The 9,631-nt window shown below is 32.8% G+C and overlaps 1 non-coding gene across 1 annotated transcript; it reads left to right on the top strand.

Annotated features, from left to right (window-relative positions):
* The first annotated feature begins 2,515 nt into the window (after positions 1 to 2,515).
* On the top strand, positions 2,516 to 2,621 carry LOC123618628 (U6 spliceosomal RNA). Its single transcript, XR_006727062.2, has one exon. It is a non-coding gene; the product is annotated as a U6 spliceosomal RNA (small nuclear RNA).
* The last annotated feature ends 7,010 nt before the right edge of the window (positions 2,622 to 9,631 follow it).

Genomic DNA, 9,631 nt, shown 5'->3' with positions numbered 1-9,631 from the left:
ACTCTTCAGGATAAGCCAGACTCACGTTATAAGACATAAATTTTGCTTACTATGATTGTTTTTCACAAAGGCCTTTGTCTGTTTAATGAACTAATTCATGAAAACTGAATCCCCAAAAGTTTCTTATTCACTTTATTTTGACTATCCTTCAGAAAAGCTAAGTTTGAAAAAGCATCTGTTCATTTAAAATCATATAAAATAACACTGAAAGCATAGCTTTAGGAGAGGATTTTTTTTTTTACTTTCCAATAAGTGAAACAAGTTATTTTCTAGAATACATTATATCATGTTAATTTAAAGATGCTACTATAGTCTTTAATAAACATAAAGAAAACCATTTTAAGCATGAGGGGAAACTTTGTTTAAATGTCAAAGGTCAATAGTTTGAAAGTTTAAAAGGTGGCTTGGAAAACTTGGGATATGGTATAATTCCAAAATTGGATATCTCAAATCAAGTCATACAATTGGGGAGAGAGCAATAAAGATGCCATTCAGACTAAAAATTCATGAAGTCACAGCAACTTCTCAAAATCATTTTGGAAACTGAAGATGGGACTAATTTTATATAGAACTGGATGCCCAGAAAACTTGAGTACGCAGCAGTGTGTCCAAGAGGTGATATAGCTTCAGTCTTATATTTTACTCTAAGCCAGATATCACCTGAAAATATCACAATACAGGTTTGTTCTGCAAGTCATATTCTCTTGCTAGTAGAATAGCACCGTTGTCCTGAATCTGAATTTCTTCCCCACAACTGTTGGACTTAATTTACTTTACTCTCCTCCCTACATTTTTCTTGTTAGTTGATGATTCCCCATCAGAGGATTTTTTTATTGTTGTTCCTCAACTCCCCCAAGCGATGTCTCTATGCATTTGCTAAGTCACAGGACTCCAAGGCAACAAGATTGATGTGAATATTAAATAAGACAGAAAAGAAACCAAGATAATAATCAGAATTAAAAATACTTTGGAATCCAGTGGAGGGTGTCTTGCACGTATAAAAAGGAAACAAGTATTTCTTTATTTGTAATGCATACAAATTTAAAACCTCATCATACTATTGAAAATTTATTTCTGGAAACCATTTTTAGAATTTTCATACATCATAAAGACTGAAATAAATGCTGAAATTAAGTTTCTGTCAATCTGAATAAATTAATGCTGAGGTAATTGAATGAATAATTAATTAATATTGAAATAAATTTTCTGCCAATTTGAGTAAATCTACAAATCATTGTAAAGAATTCCACTTATCCTGCACTAATCTCATAAACATGTCCAATTGACTGATTTGATTATACTATTTTTGTTCCCATCATTTCTAATATGTTTAATTTTAATAGAAAATAAATTAAATGGTTCACTGAAACTTATTTACCAGGTTAGAATGGGGTTGGCTATTTTTCTCCAATTGAGAGATGTAGAAATAAATGAAGACCACCCAAATGAGAACAAACAAAGGCTATTCATGCAGAGTTTGCCCTCAGAAATAAGTTTGCCCTCAGAAATAAGTTTGCCCTCAGAAATCCACCATCACTTGTGTTTGCCAGAGACTCAGAGACAGGCAGAGGAATGGGAAAGCTTTATAGTGGAAAAAGGGAAGGGCTTCAGGTATACCCTGATCCTGATAGGCGATAAGCTGGAAGTGAGGCATCCTATGTGAGTGGTTAGTGCATATTTGACTTTCTGTGGTTGGTTCTAAGTTGGAAATAAAGTAAGTAGCAGGACAAAAGCTAGGAAAGTGGGCAGTTAATGATTAAGTCCTGACCATTTGGGGCCAGTTGCTACAGTGCTGCAGAGGCTGTGGTTTGGCTTCCTGGGTTGTAGAATATGGGACAGAGTTTTGTGTGCCTGAATTCTATTTTCATATGCGGTCTGGCCATTGTCCATTGGTTTATTCAGTCTCTCAGAGACAAGTGCTAATATAATGAATCTCAAGTTTTCTTCTATTAGATATTTTAATACTACTAATATATGTGCATTTTCCAAGATTCTTAACCCAACCTAGTGGATAAAATTAATTTACATAGAGAGAGATATTGAATTTCCAAATATACTTGAAAAGTTCACACAGTTTTTTTATTTTGTACCTAAAATGTAAGAAATATACACCCTTTGTTACTAACAGCAGAATGAAATACTTTATTGTTTTACAGTGAATAGACAAGCAGTATTGGCAGACCTTTAGGCAAAAACTTGGTTTGCAGAGAAATAAGTGCCTGTGAGAGCGTAGTGTTTTCCCACCGCTTACAATATATAGTGTCAATGAGTCTTCAGGAATTGCCTTCAGTTCCCTCCTACAGGATGGCAGGTAGGGAGCACAATGTTCACAGTAGGGTTTTTTTTTTTGTTTTTTTGTTTGTTTGTTTGTTTGTTTTTGTATTTGTCCTTTATTGAGGAAGCTCTTCTCTATTTCTAATTTGTTCAGAGTTTTGGTAGTTGACTTTTTAAAAATACTTTTCCAGCATCCAGTTTAAACTGACCATATGTTTTTCTTCTTTATAAAATCAGTTGGGTGCTCGCTTGGCAGCACATATACCAAAATTGGAACGATACAGAAAGGATTAGCATAGCCCCTGCACAAGGATGACATGCAAATTTGTGAAGCATTCCATATTTTTTGTTAGGCCCTATAATCTCATTTTTCTAGATTAATCTAAAATATTTACTAAAAATACATGTTACTTCAATAAAAAGAGACTAAATTTTTATTACCTGATGGTAATATTCCCACAATAAAAAATTATGAAAATCTATTACCATGTACTGTGTTAAAATTTTTGTGTCTATTTTTATTGAAGTTAAAGAAATAAACACTTCAAATTTCTAAAAAAAAAATCAGTCAGAGAATATTTTGTCCTCTTTTTTTGAAAATTATGCAAGATTGGTGTTGTGGACTTTTGTTTAAGCTTAAAGATTTTGAAAATGAATTCAATATTTTGATAGACATAGGATTAGAAAAAAAATTATATTGTATCTCGGGTCAGTTCTGTTAAGTTGTATTTCTTATAAGATTTGTTCATTTAATATGTTATTAAATTCATTTCCATAAAGTTTATTGCCATATATAACGTGCTTTTTACATTATATGTATTTTTACATTTTATATATAAATACATATATATGTAATGGTATGTGACATGAAAAAGGTACCAGGAGAAATCAATGACAAAGATCATTAGAGAAGATAGCACCCTTATCTCTCACTGTCTGTGGGAGTGTAGCGGCCTGACTTTGATTGGCACCTTGCTCCAAGTTGCAAAATCATTTCCTTTCATAGAGACATGAAAGGTTTATTTTTCCTTTGGATAAAACCAATTAACTAACAAAGGTGACCACATTAGTCACCAGGTGAATCTAAGATGAACTATGTGTGACAGTGTTATCAAGCCCTCTTACTTGAGAATATGTATAGAATGGGTTTTATTTGCTTCGCTATGTAAAGGGATGGTATTTCTTTGTCTTTGCAATATCTTTAGTGAATCACCTGAAATAAGCATCACATTTTGGATTAATGTTTATTCAATATTAGAACTGTTTTATTCCTCTTCTGTCTTTGTGGGGAAGTTTTCTGGAGATCTCCCAACAGTTGTATTTTTGTTAACATTCATAACATATTGTAGTTTTGTTAACCTTTGGATTTTTAAAGATTTCCTTGAGTTTTATTCTTAGATGCATGTATTATCCAAAGCTATGTTTCTTAATTTTCAAATGTTTGGATTTATTCAATTTTTTGCTTTTTATATATTACTAATTAAATTAAAATTCTCAGTCTTTTTTCAATATATTGAAATTTCAAATGTGTTGTAATAGATGAAAAATAGGACTTAAATCAACAATTCTTGACTTAGAAGTATAGTTCTGTCACTTAATATGTTATTTAATATCTCTAAGTCTTAATTTCTTGTCTATAATATAAAAAATACGGAGTTTATTAGTTTGTTTTAATATATGTTAAAGTGTGTGTGTGTTTGTGCACACATGTGTGTGTATATCTGAGTTCAAGTAAGATTCAAACTATTAATATCTTTCATGTTGTCACAGAAGACTCACATACCCCCTATGCAAAAAGTTGTTATTATTTCCAAAATTAACTTGCATCTCTGATGAAATCAATGTACACACATTAGTAACAGTAGGAAAAGGGTGTGGTAAGCAATAGTGATAACATCATTCCTGAAGGACAGAAATTAATATCATTGTTTATTTTATCAAGGAGGAAAGTTTCATATCTAATGAGTAGTTTCCTTAACTGAAAGGACAAATCACAGTTTACAACACGGATCATAAGTGTTGGGATTATTCTTGTTATTTAAGTACTTTATTGAGAACCAAATGAGTTAATATATTTAAAGCACTCAGAAAATGACTGCAAAGATGTGTTATTAAATTAATAAATTTAGAAATGAATATAAACAACTATCACAACCAATGGCTTAAGAGTAACAGAAGTTTTGCTATAACAATAAGTAAATGATAATTTCAATTAAAATTATTTCATGCTTTCCCCTATTGTTGGATATACACTAATATCAGTTAAATTATTTGCTCTTGTTAAATGTATAGGCAAATTTTTAGAATGCCTTAAATGTGTTATTCTTTAATGCTTTCCATCAATAATAATTAAAATATGAATTTGACCACTTATACTCCGACTACTGTCTAGGATTTCAGTCCAGTTTTGCTCCTTGATTTGTACTTTATTAATTTATCTTTATGTGCTGAATAATACTTCATTCAAATATATATGTTTGCTTTTTGATATAATATCTACATTTGCTTTTATAAATTACATACACAGAATTAAAAAAAAAAAACTGCTCCAGAGAATGAGTAATTTCTTACTGTGAGTTAAAATGCTCTGGCCTAGAAACTGGATGTCAGGAAAAAGGCCAATAAAATGATCAAATCAATAATTTATTATTGAGGAGCATATATATAGGATAATTAGAATTTCGGGGCTCATCGAAATCATTAAGGTGTTATTGGAATTGTGACAGTGAAAAAATGTTGTAGAGATGTTAGAAAATGTTTAACCAACAAAACTTCCAAGATTATAGTAGCAATAACACCAAACACCAGATTTTTGAAGAAGTTACTCATATCACAAATATTTTCTTTTTCTTTGTTAAATATTTTTATTATATCCCATCTTCAATCTTAAGAGAACTGTTCATAAAACTAATACTATTGTGTGTCAGGCAAAATTTTTAAATGAATTTTCTCTGTTCTTCAGAAATCCCTCTAAGATAGATAAAATTAATATTAGTAAGTTTCCATTTTACTTATGAGTGAGAAATTTACCAAAGTTTGAATACCTACTGTGTTACAGACATAACTTGGACTCATAGGGATAACTTCAAATTTTTGCTACCTCTTGCATCTGTGATTCTTAATTTTTAGTGTCCATGGGAATCTTCTGGGGTCCTTGAAAAAATTAGATCCAGATCCCAGACTCCAATCATAAAATCGTAAGTATTCTGATGAAACTCAAATTGGCCTTTTAAATATGCCCCAGCTAACACAATTGAGATATCTACTGATGACTCTTTGAGAAAAACTGCTTTTCAGTCTGTGCTTTGTACATATTTAACTTGCATAATTAGCTTCAGGCATATACTAGTTCCTATCATGTTCCACTTTTGCAAAGAAATAAATTTAATACCTTTGTTTTTGTTATGTGATTGTTGAATGTGTCTGGAATGCCCACAAAGTTTTCTGAATGTCAGGCATTTGCTATCAAAATTTCTGAAAGGTTATTATGTGTATTTTCTACATAAATAAATGGGTTATGCAAGTTCTTAAGCACCCTTTAATTAAACCTGCACCCTAAACTCCAATTATTTTCTCACATCTTGTTTGGATTTTGATTAACATCTATTCTAATCCTACAAAGTAATTTCCAGTCTCTGCTAAATTATTGTACTATAAATAAGAAATAATCATTTAAACTTCAACCTTCTCTTTTCAAAGATTATGACAATCAGGTTTGATGGTATTACCACAGAAATGTCAGCTCAATTATTTTTAGAATAATTAGCTTCATTATATACAGAAGGCACACAGATATAAAATTCAGTTTCTTGATTCTTAAGTAGCTTCAGTAGCAATCAAATCCAAATTGAAAGAAGCTCACACCTGCTACCTTGATCCTTTGTCACTCTCCTATGGAAAGATTTACTATTACAGGACCCAATTATTAAGTATGAGCATAGGAATGATTTTTAAACATCCACAGGTATAATCATAAGTTACTGAATTAAAATCACCCAACTCTTTTTCCTTTCAATTAGAAAATACAGTGCTATATAAGGTTGTTTATGTGGCTGCAGTATTGGAGATACAGAGAGAATGTATTATTTGATCAGGAAATAACTTGAGATAGGACCAAGGTGTTCTGACATAATCACTCTTGTTACATCAGTGTATTCATTAAACACATTCATAGAACATAGAATATATCAACTCAAAACTCTTCTGAGGTAAATGAAAATATTCCTCCAGATCAGAAACTTCAAACTTTGGTAAGTCCGTATAATTGTGCAGGTATAGAAAATTTTTTGATGAGCAGCCAATTAGTAATACATAGTTTGGGGAGAAAAAGGTTAAGATTAGATTTAATTACTAGAAGGAATGAGGATGGGGATAAAGATAATCATGTACAGAGGAAGTTAGTGGGTTAGGACTTCTCAAGTTTTATACATACATCATTAGTTAGACAAGTAATGCTTCACATCTGAATAAACAATATGAAGATATTCAGTAGTTTTAAAGGGGCAAATCTAAGTGTATCCTTCCAAAAGTATGCTCATACAATAATTATTTTGTGTGAGGAATTAGTTTCTGAGATATTTACATCAAAATAAGACTTGAAAGGTATTTCTTTTTCTTTTAACATCTGAAATTGTTGTATAACATTAAATATTTTTCTTTACCCAAGGAAGATTACTAAACATGAGATGCACCTTGATTATTTTTTACTTAAAACAAGAAGCTTTGTTGCTGTGAACATTGGAAAGATACTTTTCTTCTTATAAACAATTTAAAACTGTAATTTTTTATTTACTGTTCTAAAACTGGTGAATACATATTATGTATAAAAAACATGTCTAAACAAATGGATGTAACTTGATACTCAAACCATTACTAACGTTAAGATCATTGTGTGATCCATGCACAAACTGATAGGGTTGCTAAGCTTAAAGGGAGGGCTTTTCTTATCATAGTGACTCAGGAAAAATGGATGTGGAGCATGAGGAGTGTCCCAGGCTTCAGTTGAGCCCCTGGGACTGCCCCGCCAAGTGTGTGTCCTTGGCTTCACTCAGGAAAGAATTCAAGAGCGAGCCACACTTGAGTAAAGGTAGATTTATTGAGAGGGATACATTGAAAGGAAAGAGAAAGCCCATGAGGTGTAGGGGTTAGGTGCTCAGATTAAAAGTAGGTACACACTCCATAGACAGAGTGTAGGCCTTCTCCGAAGAGGGAGAGAGAGAGGCCTGTAGCTGCGAGGCAGTGTTGCCAGTTTTTATGGGCTCAGTGGCTTCATATGCTAATAAGTGGAAAAACCTGTCTAAGTAGCCTGGGGAGGGGGCTGGGATTCCCAGGAAGTTGGCCATTTCCCACTCTGATCTTTTGTGGCTAGCCTTGAGACTGCCATGGTGCCTGTGGGCACGTTACTCGCCATGCTAATATATTACAAAGAGTGTATAATGAAGCTCAAGATCTGCTAGAAGTTAAATCTCCCACCATCTTGAGCCTCAAGGCCTACTGGGGGTTGAATCTTTCACCATTTTGATGTTAATTGCTGTAGCATTCCTTGAATGGCTGTGCCCTGCCCTCTTCCTGTCTCAATAGAACTGACAGAGAAAATTGTCACCTTGGACCTCCTTTCATTCAAGGGAAACCAAGTTTCCCACTGAACAATTTGGAAAGCGTATTGGTGTAGCTTTTCAGATTTCTATTGTGAGGAGCTACTTGAACCATCTGATGAAGCTTGGTAGTAAAGGATATTTTCTAGACATTGCAAACAATCAGGCATTTAATGAAGGAGATCACTAGGGAAATAAAAAGAAGAGCCAATATGAATGATTAGAGAAGACTATAAACCCAGTTTCTGAGTTCACAGGGCAGCGAGTCAAGAATTTTAGATGGTGGGCTCAAGGCATCTTTAGATGGTACAGTGAAGAAGACAGTGGCAATCTGATTAATTCCCCAGTTTTCAACATTGTGTTTTTGGTGATGGCATAGAATAGATATCACAGAGGTTTTGAGACAGTGGTAATAATGGCACAACTTTTTTGTGAAACTACAGTGTTAAGGAATATAGAGAAAATGCTGTCTGTACAGAGTAAGCACTATATCAAGTGTTAGTTATATTCTTTTGTGAATGATTCAGTATTATCTTATTTATATTATTATATAAACTAAGGAGTAGACAACATAATCAGAAAACATAAAATGATCTATGACATAAAAGAACATTCTTCCTTAAACTTCCAATTTAAATAGAGGGTCCAAAACATGATATTCTGGCTTCTAAACTTTTTCTGAAAGTTGAAATTTCTTAAGTAGTAGAAACATAGTTTTACCTGTCATGAAGGCTTGCATATAAGAAAAGAATTTATGATCTCCCTTAGATAGGGTACCAGTGTATAAACAGCATGGAGCTGTACACTCTTCTCCTCTACTACTGCTGTAGTTTCTCCATTCTTCCAGGAGTGAGCATAATCAGAGTAGAAAATTTAGTCCATGTAAACTAGGGTAAAGTGTTAATTATTTTATTCAATCATCATTAACTTAAATGGCATGGTGAATGCTTAGAATATTAACTAAAAACAAAAAGATTATGTGGTAAAGTTAAAAAGTGTTGAGAAACTTACTGGAGGCCTGGTAATGGATGCTTTTCCTTAAAGTGAATTTCAGAATAAAATATAAATCATTGGATTCTATCTAAAGTAGTCTGGTTACAGATGCAATGAGGTCCTTTTGTAAGATAACTTCACCTCCAAGTCTCAGTGCCTGTATTCCAAAAGACATTACATAATCAAGTTCAGGGTAGATTTATATATTATATAGCAATTCTCTGAAATATACCTCCAGCTCCCTAAGCATATTTATGATGTTTATGAGATCAGTGCATGAGCCTTAAAGCAGCAGGATGAATCAGTGCTTACAGACATCACACATATTTCTCACGAAAGGGCAAGGGACCTGAAGATTAACACAGACTGGCCTCACTAGAAGGATACCTGATACTTTTCAAGGCACTTTGGAATTTTTCTCAGCGGCTGACTGTCAACATTTTTCAACCTCTAAATTGATAACAGTTTGGCTCCCAAACCATCAAGCTTAGTCTAAAGCCAGTAACCACCACGCATCACCAGTCCCATGCACTCTATGAGGGGGCCTTACGGAATGTAAGCAGCTAATATCACTCCTCTCTTTATCCAGATAAATTAACAATTGTTTTAAAAGCTTTCATGTTAAAAGTGCTGACATTGATCAGAGGGATGCTTAGGAAGAAATTAATTGATATATTTCTCTTGCAGTTTTCTTTTTTAAATTTTATTTATTCATTTTTATTGAAGTATAGTCGGTTTACAATGTTGTGTTAATTTCTGGTGTACAGCTT

Source organism: Camelus bactrianus, chromosome 14 (assembly GCF_048773025.1).
Source record: "Camelus bactrianus isolate YW-2024 breed Bactrian camel chromosome 14, ASM4877302v1, whole genome shotgun sequence".
NCBI classification, from domain to species: domain Eukaryota; kingdom Metazoa; phylum Chordata; class Mammalia; order Artiodactyla; family Camelidae; genus Camelus; species Camelus bactrianus.
This window is presented reverse-complemented; position numbering and strand designations above follow the sequence as displayed.